At 48.3% G+C, this 9,127-nt stretch overlaps 1 protein-coding gene across 16 annotated transcripts in view; it reads left to right on the top strand.

Moving 5' to 3' along the window:
- Window positions 1-9,127, top strand: part of PLAGL1 (PLAG1 like zinc finger 1) — a 108,541-nt gene that overhangs the window by 82,648 nt on the left and 16,766 nt on the right. For 12 of the 16 annotated variants that reach the window (XM_034990883.1, XM_034990878.1, XM_034990882.1 and 9 more), the window contains one exon: window positions 4,090-4,163. The gene's annotated coding sequence lies outside the window, so the exon portion shown is untranslated. The other 4 variants (XM_034990876.1, XM_034990880.1, XM_034990886.1 and 1 more) reach the window with 3 other exon arrangements.

The raw sequence follows: 9,127 nt of genomic DNA, 5'->3' as shown, positions 1-9,127 counted from the left end.
CAGGAAGTCTCCCTTTTTTATTCCCTGTAACTAATTCAGAGTCCAGCCCCCATTCAGCTAACCTACAGGGAAATTTCATTTCATCTCTGTCATTTTTAAGTGTCTCCCTTTCCCTCACGGGGTGTGTCCTGGAACCCAGAGATTTCCATGGCACCTGCCAGGTGAGGGACTGGCTCGGACCTTCTGAGTGTCGCGGCTGCGGGCTCTGCGCCTCTCTGCCTCAGGCCCACGAGCGGAGGCTGGGAACCTTGCCCTGGGTCGGGGTCTCCCTGAGCTCAGCGCACACCCTGTCCTCCCGAGGGCTCTGCCCACTACCCTGGGGAAGAGAGCTGTGCAGGGGCCACGGCGCGAGAGGCTCTTTCTCTCACCTTCGCGTGTGCCCTCTCCTGCCGTCTCGGGATCTGGGCAGAATCTCCTCACTGGGTTTGGAGGTTAACAAAGACAGCCTGCCTCTGTCATCATCTGGGCTAAAACACAAGGAATGACAAAAGCCTGCCACCTGTTTTAAATGAGCTAGAAAGAAAAGCCGTTGGGAGGACAGACAAAGCAGAATTCCAGAGTCATCCTGCCCTGCTGATTTGGAGGCTGTAATGAAGGCAAAACATGGTCCACACAGTGGTAACTATGGAAATTAAGGAGACACGTTTGAGAGACAGGAAGCTCACAGAATCTGTATAGCTTAGTGAGTGGGAAAAATCTAGGATGACTCCAGAGTTTCTGACTTGGGAGAGTCTGGGAAGTGACGCAGTCAAGAGACTGCCCTGTTGATAATGTGGACTCTCATACCACGTGCCCCGGAAGCCAGCCCCACTGTCTGCTGGTCACGTGCCCATGGGCAAAGTAGTGCCACTTCTAAGCCTCAGTTTCCCCATCATAAAATGGGGCTAATAGCTCTTACTCATATGGTTGTTAAGGGTGTGTTAAGTGATTAAAATGGCCACGACCTGTGAGCATCCAGGAAATGTTAGCTCTTAGTACCTAGTGGTGCCAGTACCTAAAACTGGTAATGCTGGAGGGGCCCCTGCTTTAGAACAGGCGACCTTCAGGGCCGTGAGATCTCCAGGCTGAGAGGTGGTAGGTGGATTCATCTGGAACTTTAAAGTTCAGGATTGAAGACAGAGATTTGGGAGGCCTCTGACTTCAAGGAGGAGTTGAAACCCTGGGTTGTGAGTGGGGGTCCCCCAGCAATTGTGCATGAACGTAGAGGGCCAGGTGTCAGGCCCACACATGTATTCAAATTCTGAGGGACCCTTTGCAACTCGCTCCTCCGTGCCATCTTTAAACTGACTTTGTTGTTTTGAGATAAATATGAATGTCCCATTCAGGGTCTCTACTTCCGGAGGTATAATTTCATTGTTTACTCAGCGAAATAAGAGTGGGTTGTCTGTTATCTCCCATATTGGGTGGGCTCCTTTCTATCTGGAATTACAGTCTTTAGAAAATAAAATTAAAAAAAAAAAACCTATTTGAAAAGCTTTTCAAACACAAACCTTGCACATCTTCAATCTAGAGGAGTCTTTCACTGAAAACTAAGGCAGAAATCCCAGCGTTTGGGGCTTGCCCAATTCTTTCCCACTCAGATCATGAGAAATAAAAAAGTCAGTTTGAAGAATTGACTTAAGAAAATTCGGGAGTAGCCAGAAGTGAGTGAGCTGAAACTGGAGGGAAATCCCTTTGTTTAATTTGGGTTTCAGTGCATGCTCAGCAGGCAGCTAAACCAGTACATTCATAGAGAAAAGGGCACGTTCTTAAATGCGGCTCCCAGAAGCAAATGCCTAGAAAGACGTACTGTGCCAGCAAAAATGCATTCTAGAAACCGTATGCTCTAGATTCAGGAGATTTTACTGTTTGTAAAGTCATCAGTGAGTAAGCAGACATAAACAGATTATCCCCCCCATATTTTCCCTTTTATTTAAAACAATTAACTCTAATCTGTTTACTGTGTGCCAATCCCCATTCCTAGAAAAATGTGACTTTTCATGCTACTCTGGAGCTCAGAAATATGTATATTTAGGAGTGTTTAATGTTATAGGGTCATTTTTACCATATACATATATGTATATGGTAAAGATTATATATTTTATATATATATTTGAAAGATTAAAACCTTTTTCTCTGATTTTGAAGTCTGAATTTTGACCTGAAATGCAGTCTGCGAATAGCATCCTGTCAGATGTGTTTTTTTTCCGTCTCTTCTCTGCTTGATTACATTGTTGCACCCTGCACACGGTTTTCCCCAGGGCCACGCATGCTTCCAGGTTCTCTGCTGCATTGTTAACTATGTGAGCGTTACTGGTCGGAGATGGCAGGTGGGAGAGACAGAGGAACTTGGCCTCCTCCCTGCCAGACTTCTCCTCTTTCACTGGGGCTGCTTACATTGAACAGCTGAAGAATAAGCTCCTGTGTGAGCCCTCGGAGGCCAAGGAGTATTGTTGGATTCAGAAAGGAATCGCTTTCTTTTAGTGATAATTTGAATATTTTGACAATGAAACTAAGCTACTCCACTGCCTGGTTTGCGTACCTCATGTCATGTGCACCCTTGCTCGTGAAGCAGGAGAGAGCTCCCGCCTCTCTGAATTCACAAATTGGTATTGTCCATTGGTGAGATGGGTAGGAGCAAAGGAAGAATCATCCAGAAGAATTTTACTCTCTTGGCTCAGTGTTTTTTAAAGTTCTTTTTTTAAAAAAAAACAACATACAGGCCTTTGGAGGCTACCCAATTAAAGCACCATGATAAATGTCGGGTATTTGGAGAAGAGAGAGGGGCCATGAGATGATTTGTGAGGTGTTTATACATGCAAAACAAACTCTCTTGATGATTCAGAGATCCTACTTACCTCCAGTTTTAACCTTCCAGGCTTTTTCCTGAATTGTGATGGGTTATTTTAAAAATCTAGTTGTCTAAAAATGATCTTAATTTTTCCATTTTTAACTTAAAAGGATGTTCTCCTACAAAATAAATGGGCATAGTCTTTTTTGATCAAACTGAGAGAAGGACACAGGCAACCAAGTGAATAAATCACATAGGTGAGATCTGATTGGCTTTGTTTCATAATAGAGTTATCTTTGTGCTGGTTAAGAAAATCCTAAAAAGCTTTCCCCTGTGAGGACTGACTGGTTGGAATAGTCCTAAATTGGAAGAGGCCAAGTTTTATAATTAATTGGTGAGCAGAGATAGTGGTTTCCGCATGCTCACCAGGGATCAGTGATGCAAAGCTGGCTGCAGGCTGCGCTCTGGAAGGCTTGGTGAAAACCTAGACTGTCAGGGCCAGAGTGACGTGATGTCAGTCTGTGCGGCTTTGCACTGTGGCCTAGGAATCTGTATTTTAAAAAGATTTCTCTGGCAATTCTAGTGCATAGCCAGCTTCGGTGACCACTGAACTGTGTGTTCAATTTAGAGACCTCAGCCTTTTCCCCCTGCACATCTGGTGAATCTATATGTTTATTTGAAGCTCTTGTTGAAAATGAATGCCTGCTGGTTATTGCTGACTTTTTTCAATTCAGAATTTGTTTCAGGTTCTGTCATTGCATAGATTTGCATACCTGTTTTATGGTATTCTAATAGTGTTGATTTAAAAAAAATACCATTTCCTCTGCTTGCTATTTTGAATATTTCATGTAAACAGTTTCATGGTTCCCTCCACCCCCCACTTGGCAGAAAGCAGGGAAAAACTTCAGGGTTTTTCTAATCCAGTTGCAAGTAGGACAAAAGATGTAATATAAATACTTAAAGATCTCCTTGTGCAAGATGACATTGGATTGAAAATCCTTTAAGTTACAGCATTATGAACTTTATCATACTTTTAAAATATATCAGATGATCTAAATGTTTAAGACTTTGGCCATCTGGTAGATTGGAGACATTTAAAAATTAACGGTGGTGTGGCTATTGAGGTGTCCTACCACAGGATCCTAAAGTTTAAAACTGGTCTGTCGTCTATGAAAATGCATGGAAAGGGCAGTCAGAAATCTGTAGACGTGATCAGGTGTGTGTATGTGCTCCTGAAGGGAAGCCCAAGCTGCAGCCTGGTTGGGGGGGAGGCTTCCCTAGCTTCATTCACTGAAGATGTGCAAGATCTCTTCCTACAGGTTTGAATCCTCAGACAAGCTCCTGAGAGGACTCCACGACCATCCGGAAGCTGGTGTTTCCTGTCGCCGAGCAGGTATGCGAACAGTGGTAGCTTCTTCAAATTCTGTCTGTCTGGGCGTGTGTATTACCCATTGACTTGGAAGCACATAGTACAATTAGTCAAGGATGTGCAGGAGCCTCCAGGTCCTTCACCAAGGTTCTAGTGGAGAAGAAACACATTCTCCCTTCACACTGCCAAATATCTTCGAGCAGCAGTCTTCTAACCTTTCCTTTTTGCCAAAGCATGCATGTGCCGTACAGCCCAGGGAATCAGATGCTGCCACTGGCCACCTGTCCTGTCCTCTGCCGGCCCCCACCCACAGCCAGAGACACAGCGGCCGCTCTGTGGCATTCTCTGCAGACTTCCCTGTCAGATCAAACGTTCTCAAGCCGCCCCTGGCCTAACTGGTGTGCCCGAGCTGTGTCAGGGGCTTCCCCCTCTTTGAGGCACATGCTCGCTGACCGGCCTGAGGAAGATGCTGGTCACATACGGGTTGTCTCAGATTCCGAGGCTGTATTTGGGGATACTGTAGTAAAAGCCGAAGCCTGGAGCTGGTGTGGTGTGACTGGGAAAGATGGCAGGGTGTGGGTGGGAAGAGCCCTCAGCTCAGAGCACCCGCGTTTGGCCCCTGCTTGTCGTCAGCTCACGACCACTAATGCTGTCACTGGACGCGGACCCTTGCGGGCACCCACTGTGCGCCGGGCACTCTGCTGCGAATGGAACGGCCCCCGCAGCGTCTCCTCAGTCAGGGCCTGTGCGCAGGGAGTGTCGGTCTCCGCACCTCAGTCTCCTCATCTGTCAGATGGGGATGAAGATGCCCTTCTCTCTAACGGGGCCTCAGAGGGCTTAACGAGTCTGACGGAAATAGACTGTCATTTTGCTAAATATTTGGGTGCCCTTTGAAATACAATCGGACTAAAAAATATTTTGACGTATGGGCCAAGACATTGAAATTCATCCCAACGTGGCCAGTATATCTAGTCGGAACGGAGAAAGGCCCTCGCAGCTCCAGGTAGGCAGGGGAGCGGGAATCTTGCCCTGTGTCTTCTGTTTCCCATGTGATGGACGCTGGAAGGCTAGGCATGATAACCAGGAAGAGCCTGGAATGTGTCAGTGCCGGGTTGCTGGCGAGGCTGGTAGGGGGGTGGCTTCCACACCAGGCAGCGTGGGTCTCAGGAGCTGCGCTGGACAAGCCCAGGCAGGGTGGCCAGTCCAGCCAGGCGCCCAGCGAGCCGGAAAGGAGGCGCAGCTTGGGACATCGCTACAGGTTACTGGGAAGGAGCAGCAAGCATGCGGCAGGGGAAGTTGGGCTCATTGTAAGCAAGGTGCCTGGCCTTGGGGGGCGCCGGGAGCACAGCCCCGCACTGAGAAGCCGGGGATGGGCTACAGGGGGGACCACACATGTGGATGGCCAGGACAGCTCCTTAGAGAGTTCACATTCCTCCCCATTGAGCTGGGTATGATTGTAATGGTTTGTTAAACAAACAAAGGACCTAAAGCTGTGAATGGGGGGAGAGAAAAGACTTAAGGTGAAAAGGAGAGGCAGCCCTGCTTGCCAGCGCCCTCTCTTCTGAAGCTTTCGCCCCCCGCCCCCCGTTTCCCCCGACATTCCTTTCTCCCTTTCAGGGAAGCCAATGCAGGAACTGGGACGAGTTGCCTTGTCTCTCCAGTGCCCTTGCCTTTGAAAATGGAAACTGATGAAATGCATAGCATCTTAAAAAGAAAAAAAAAAAAAAATAACAACTGGGGTCATTTTCAAGGACCAGTGATAAATACCTTTATATTTCAATTTAAGTATTTCTGGATGAACCATTTGGTCAGCATCATTTGACTCTATTGGACGTGGCATGGAAAGGCAAAGAGAACATTCTCGCTCTGACATTGGGTAGTCATTTATCTGATAGATAGGGCGTGTGCCCTCCGAGGTGGGCCGCCGTGCTTCCAGAAGCAGGGGACTGAGCGTCGGAACAGGCGCAGCGATTTTACTTTTTTCTCTTAAGTGTGTACACAGTTCAGAGTAAAGTGAGTTCTGGAAGCTCATTTGTTGAAAAAGCTTAGGGGGAAAAAAGAGTAAGTCGTCATTTACCAATTGCCAATTATATCCGTGTCCACTTGAGTAATCAGATTTTGGATCTCAGGCTCATTGCGTGTAAAAAAGAACCACGTAGAGTTTCAGGACAGTACTTAAACCTGCGGTTCCCTCAGGGAGTTGTCCATGGGGGAGATGGGTAAGTGAGTACTTGTCACTTTTTTCCTGTGTAAAGGAATCTGTTGATGGACGCGTCCTCGCTGTCACTGGCCCCCGCGCCCTCTGGGACAGCCCCGCCTCCTCTCCAGGCCCATCTCCTGCACCTCCCCTTAGCCTCCACCTGCCTTCCAGCCGGCTTTGCCCACGGGACGCTGCAGGCCGCCCTATGCACCGCGTGTCATCCGTCCCCCCCCACCCCCGCCCACAGGCCCCCTCACCCACCTGCTGCATGCCCAGCCTCGCCTCAGTGGCCAGTGTCAGATTTTCACACAGGAAGAACAGAAGTCCTCTCTCATTCTGCCACCCAGAGATACTTTGCTGACCTAGTGTTCTCTGTTTGCAGGCCTTGATTTATTTAGAGATACTGTTGTTTCAGAATCAAACAGTCCATCGAAGTCTTGAGCATCTTTTCCAGACCTCCTGTAGCTTTTATGTTTCCCTCAAGAGATTTTTAACTCATGACCTGGCTTCCTGTCATCAGGGTGACTAGTATGCTTTTCTTTTTTTTTTTTTTTCTCAGTATGAGCCTTTACCCTCACACACTTCCTGGGAAGGGACCAGGCTTTTCTTTTCCCTAGAATGGTAACCGTATTAGGACAATAGGCCCTGCCACTAATTAGGTAAGTTTTGGTCACTGGCGCCCTACTCTTAGGGCCCCGGGAACAGAGATCACTGGCTGTCAGCGAGAGAAGCATAGCCTGAAAGGGCCTAAAGGCCAGTGGCACAGGGTTTGTTGGGAGGGAGGAGGGGGATCTCGTTTCACCCGTCACAGAAAGATAGTCCCATCACTGACTTCATGACTAGAAGATCTCCTTATACCAGAGGCTCTCGTGTGGGTTTCGGGATGGCTGTCTGCCCCTCACGCCCCTCGTGCTACCTGGGGGCCAGGAATGGTCCCCGGGAGACCAGGTCTGTTCTGTCTCCACTTGAGAACCAGCCCTGGACTTCACACTTGCCTCTCTGGATGCACATGCCTGCTTTGCTTGTTTGTGGACATTTGATATTCCTTCCTAAATGTACTTAAAAATATCACGTACATGGTGGGGAGAGGGAATGGAAGCTCTCAGCATCGTGCGGGGGGACCCATTCTGGGGCAAAGGCCAAATCATGAAGGTTCAGGGATATACTGCTTCATTCCACTAGGGTAAGGTGGGTTTTGTTGTAATACTTAAGTAGATTGACTGGAAGCTGGTGTTTCCTGTCGCCGAGCAGGTATGCAAACAGGGAATCCCTGGCTGGGGAGGCCCCAGCTGGGCGAGCCCCTCTGCTTCCACTCTGTCCGGGGTGTGGGGGGGTGCTTACAGACCTGCTTCAGGGAGTAGCCTCTGCATGATGGAGCCTGGCTCCCTGGGCAGCAGTCCTTTCCCCTGGGTAGTGTGGCTTCTCTTGGTCTTCTGTGGTCCTTTGAGGCTCGTGTTCCTGGGTTTCTGCCTTTTCTGTTGCTTCTTGGGGCTTCCTCTGGTTTCAGTGGACACAGAGGCCTAGAGGCGCCCTCTCCTTACTTCTACCTCTTCTCCTCCCATCTTCCTCAGCCCAGTCCATATAGACTCCGTGGTTTGCCTTGACTATTAAATCAGTCACATAGATCTTCAGTCTGCTAAACACATTGTGACAAAGAAAGGTTCCCACCTGTAAAAAAGCCTACTTTCTCCTACTAGACGGGGCAACCAAATAGGGGTTTTGAGCTGCTGGGGTCCTGTTTTATACTGTAACCATCTAGAAATTATTTTGATAAATCCCATTTTTTAAATGCAGATTCTCATTCTGCTTATTTTTATCGCCACAGACTTGTCACTACAGTCTCGTACCCAAGAGAAGTAGGGGAATTTAGCAGCAGAAAGCTTCTTCTGCTCTTGGAACCTCTAAGAATTACTTGTCCCCACAAGCCTGCTTCCGCCCTGTTCCGCAAGGCAGAATAGATATCCTAAGGGAAAATCGATTTAGCTACAGCCTGCCATAAAGAAAACAAATTCCTCCTCACCCCCAGGACAACCCACTTTACCAAATGATGCTGGGAAGGACAAACATTGGTGATCAAAGTTGAGCATGTGGGCTTAATGACAGGATCTGAGGCCACCCATGTAGAGCTCCGAGTAACGTACAGAGTCACTTACAGAAGCCAGATTCAGAATGGTGTCCACTTCCCTGTAGCCAGAGGGTCTCATTCGCTGTGTTTGGTCTAGAAAAGAGCCTCAGCTCCTCCTTCATGCCGTCGGTCTCCTTGCTGGCCTCCGTGCCCATTAGGCACCATTAGATTGAAGAGGTCTGAAACTAGTGCCCGCCTAGGCAGGGCGCATAGACCACACCAGAGCGATGCAGAGAGCATTAGCGGGGCCCCTGCGCAAGGATAAGAGGTCAAAAACTAAGCTCCCCATGCGCATGTTTGGCTGGACTTTTCTTCTGGGACTCCTCCTTCCTTTCCTTCACCACCACCACAGACACCTCTTTCCTGTGACCTAACCTAAATCCTAATCTAACTAATCTGTTTACCAAGTGTCCTTTCAGCCTGCCCTCTCTTCCTTCCAGGTCACTGTTACCTCTTCGGGGATGTGGCGGAAGCCAGGATGGTCTTGCTACCTCTGGTCTCACCACTCTCCGGTATATCTTCCACATCTCTGCCGTAATTATTGTCACAAAGTATGATCTGATGACAAGTCTGGTGCTTATTAATAATGAGTTCCTGTTGCCCAGTGCCTTGGTATCAGTCCTGGGTTTTCCTTGCTTCTTGTGGTTTGGCTCTTCTCCATTT

This window comes from Mirounga leonina, unplaced genomic scaffold (assembly GCF_011800145.1).
Source record: "Mirounga leonina isolate KUSES-001 unplaced genomic scaffold, KU_Mleo_1.0 Mir_53, whole genome shotgun sequence".
In the NCBI taxonomy this organism is placed as follows: domain Eukaryota; kingdom Metazoa; phylum Chordata; class Mammalia; order Carnivora; family Phocidae; genus Mirounga; species Mirounga leonina.
The sequence above is the reverse complement of the archived record's forward strand: the minus strand, read 5'-3'. Positions and strand labels throughout refer to the sequence as shown.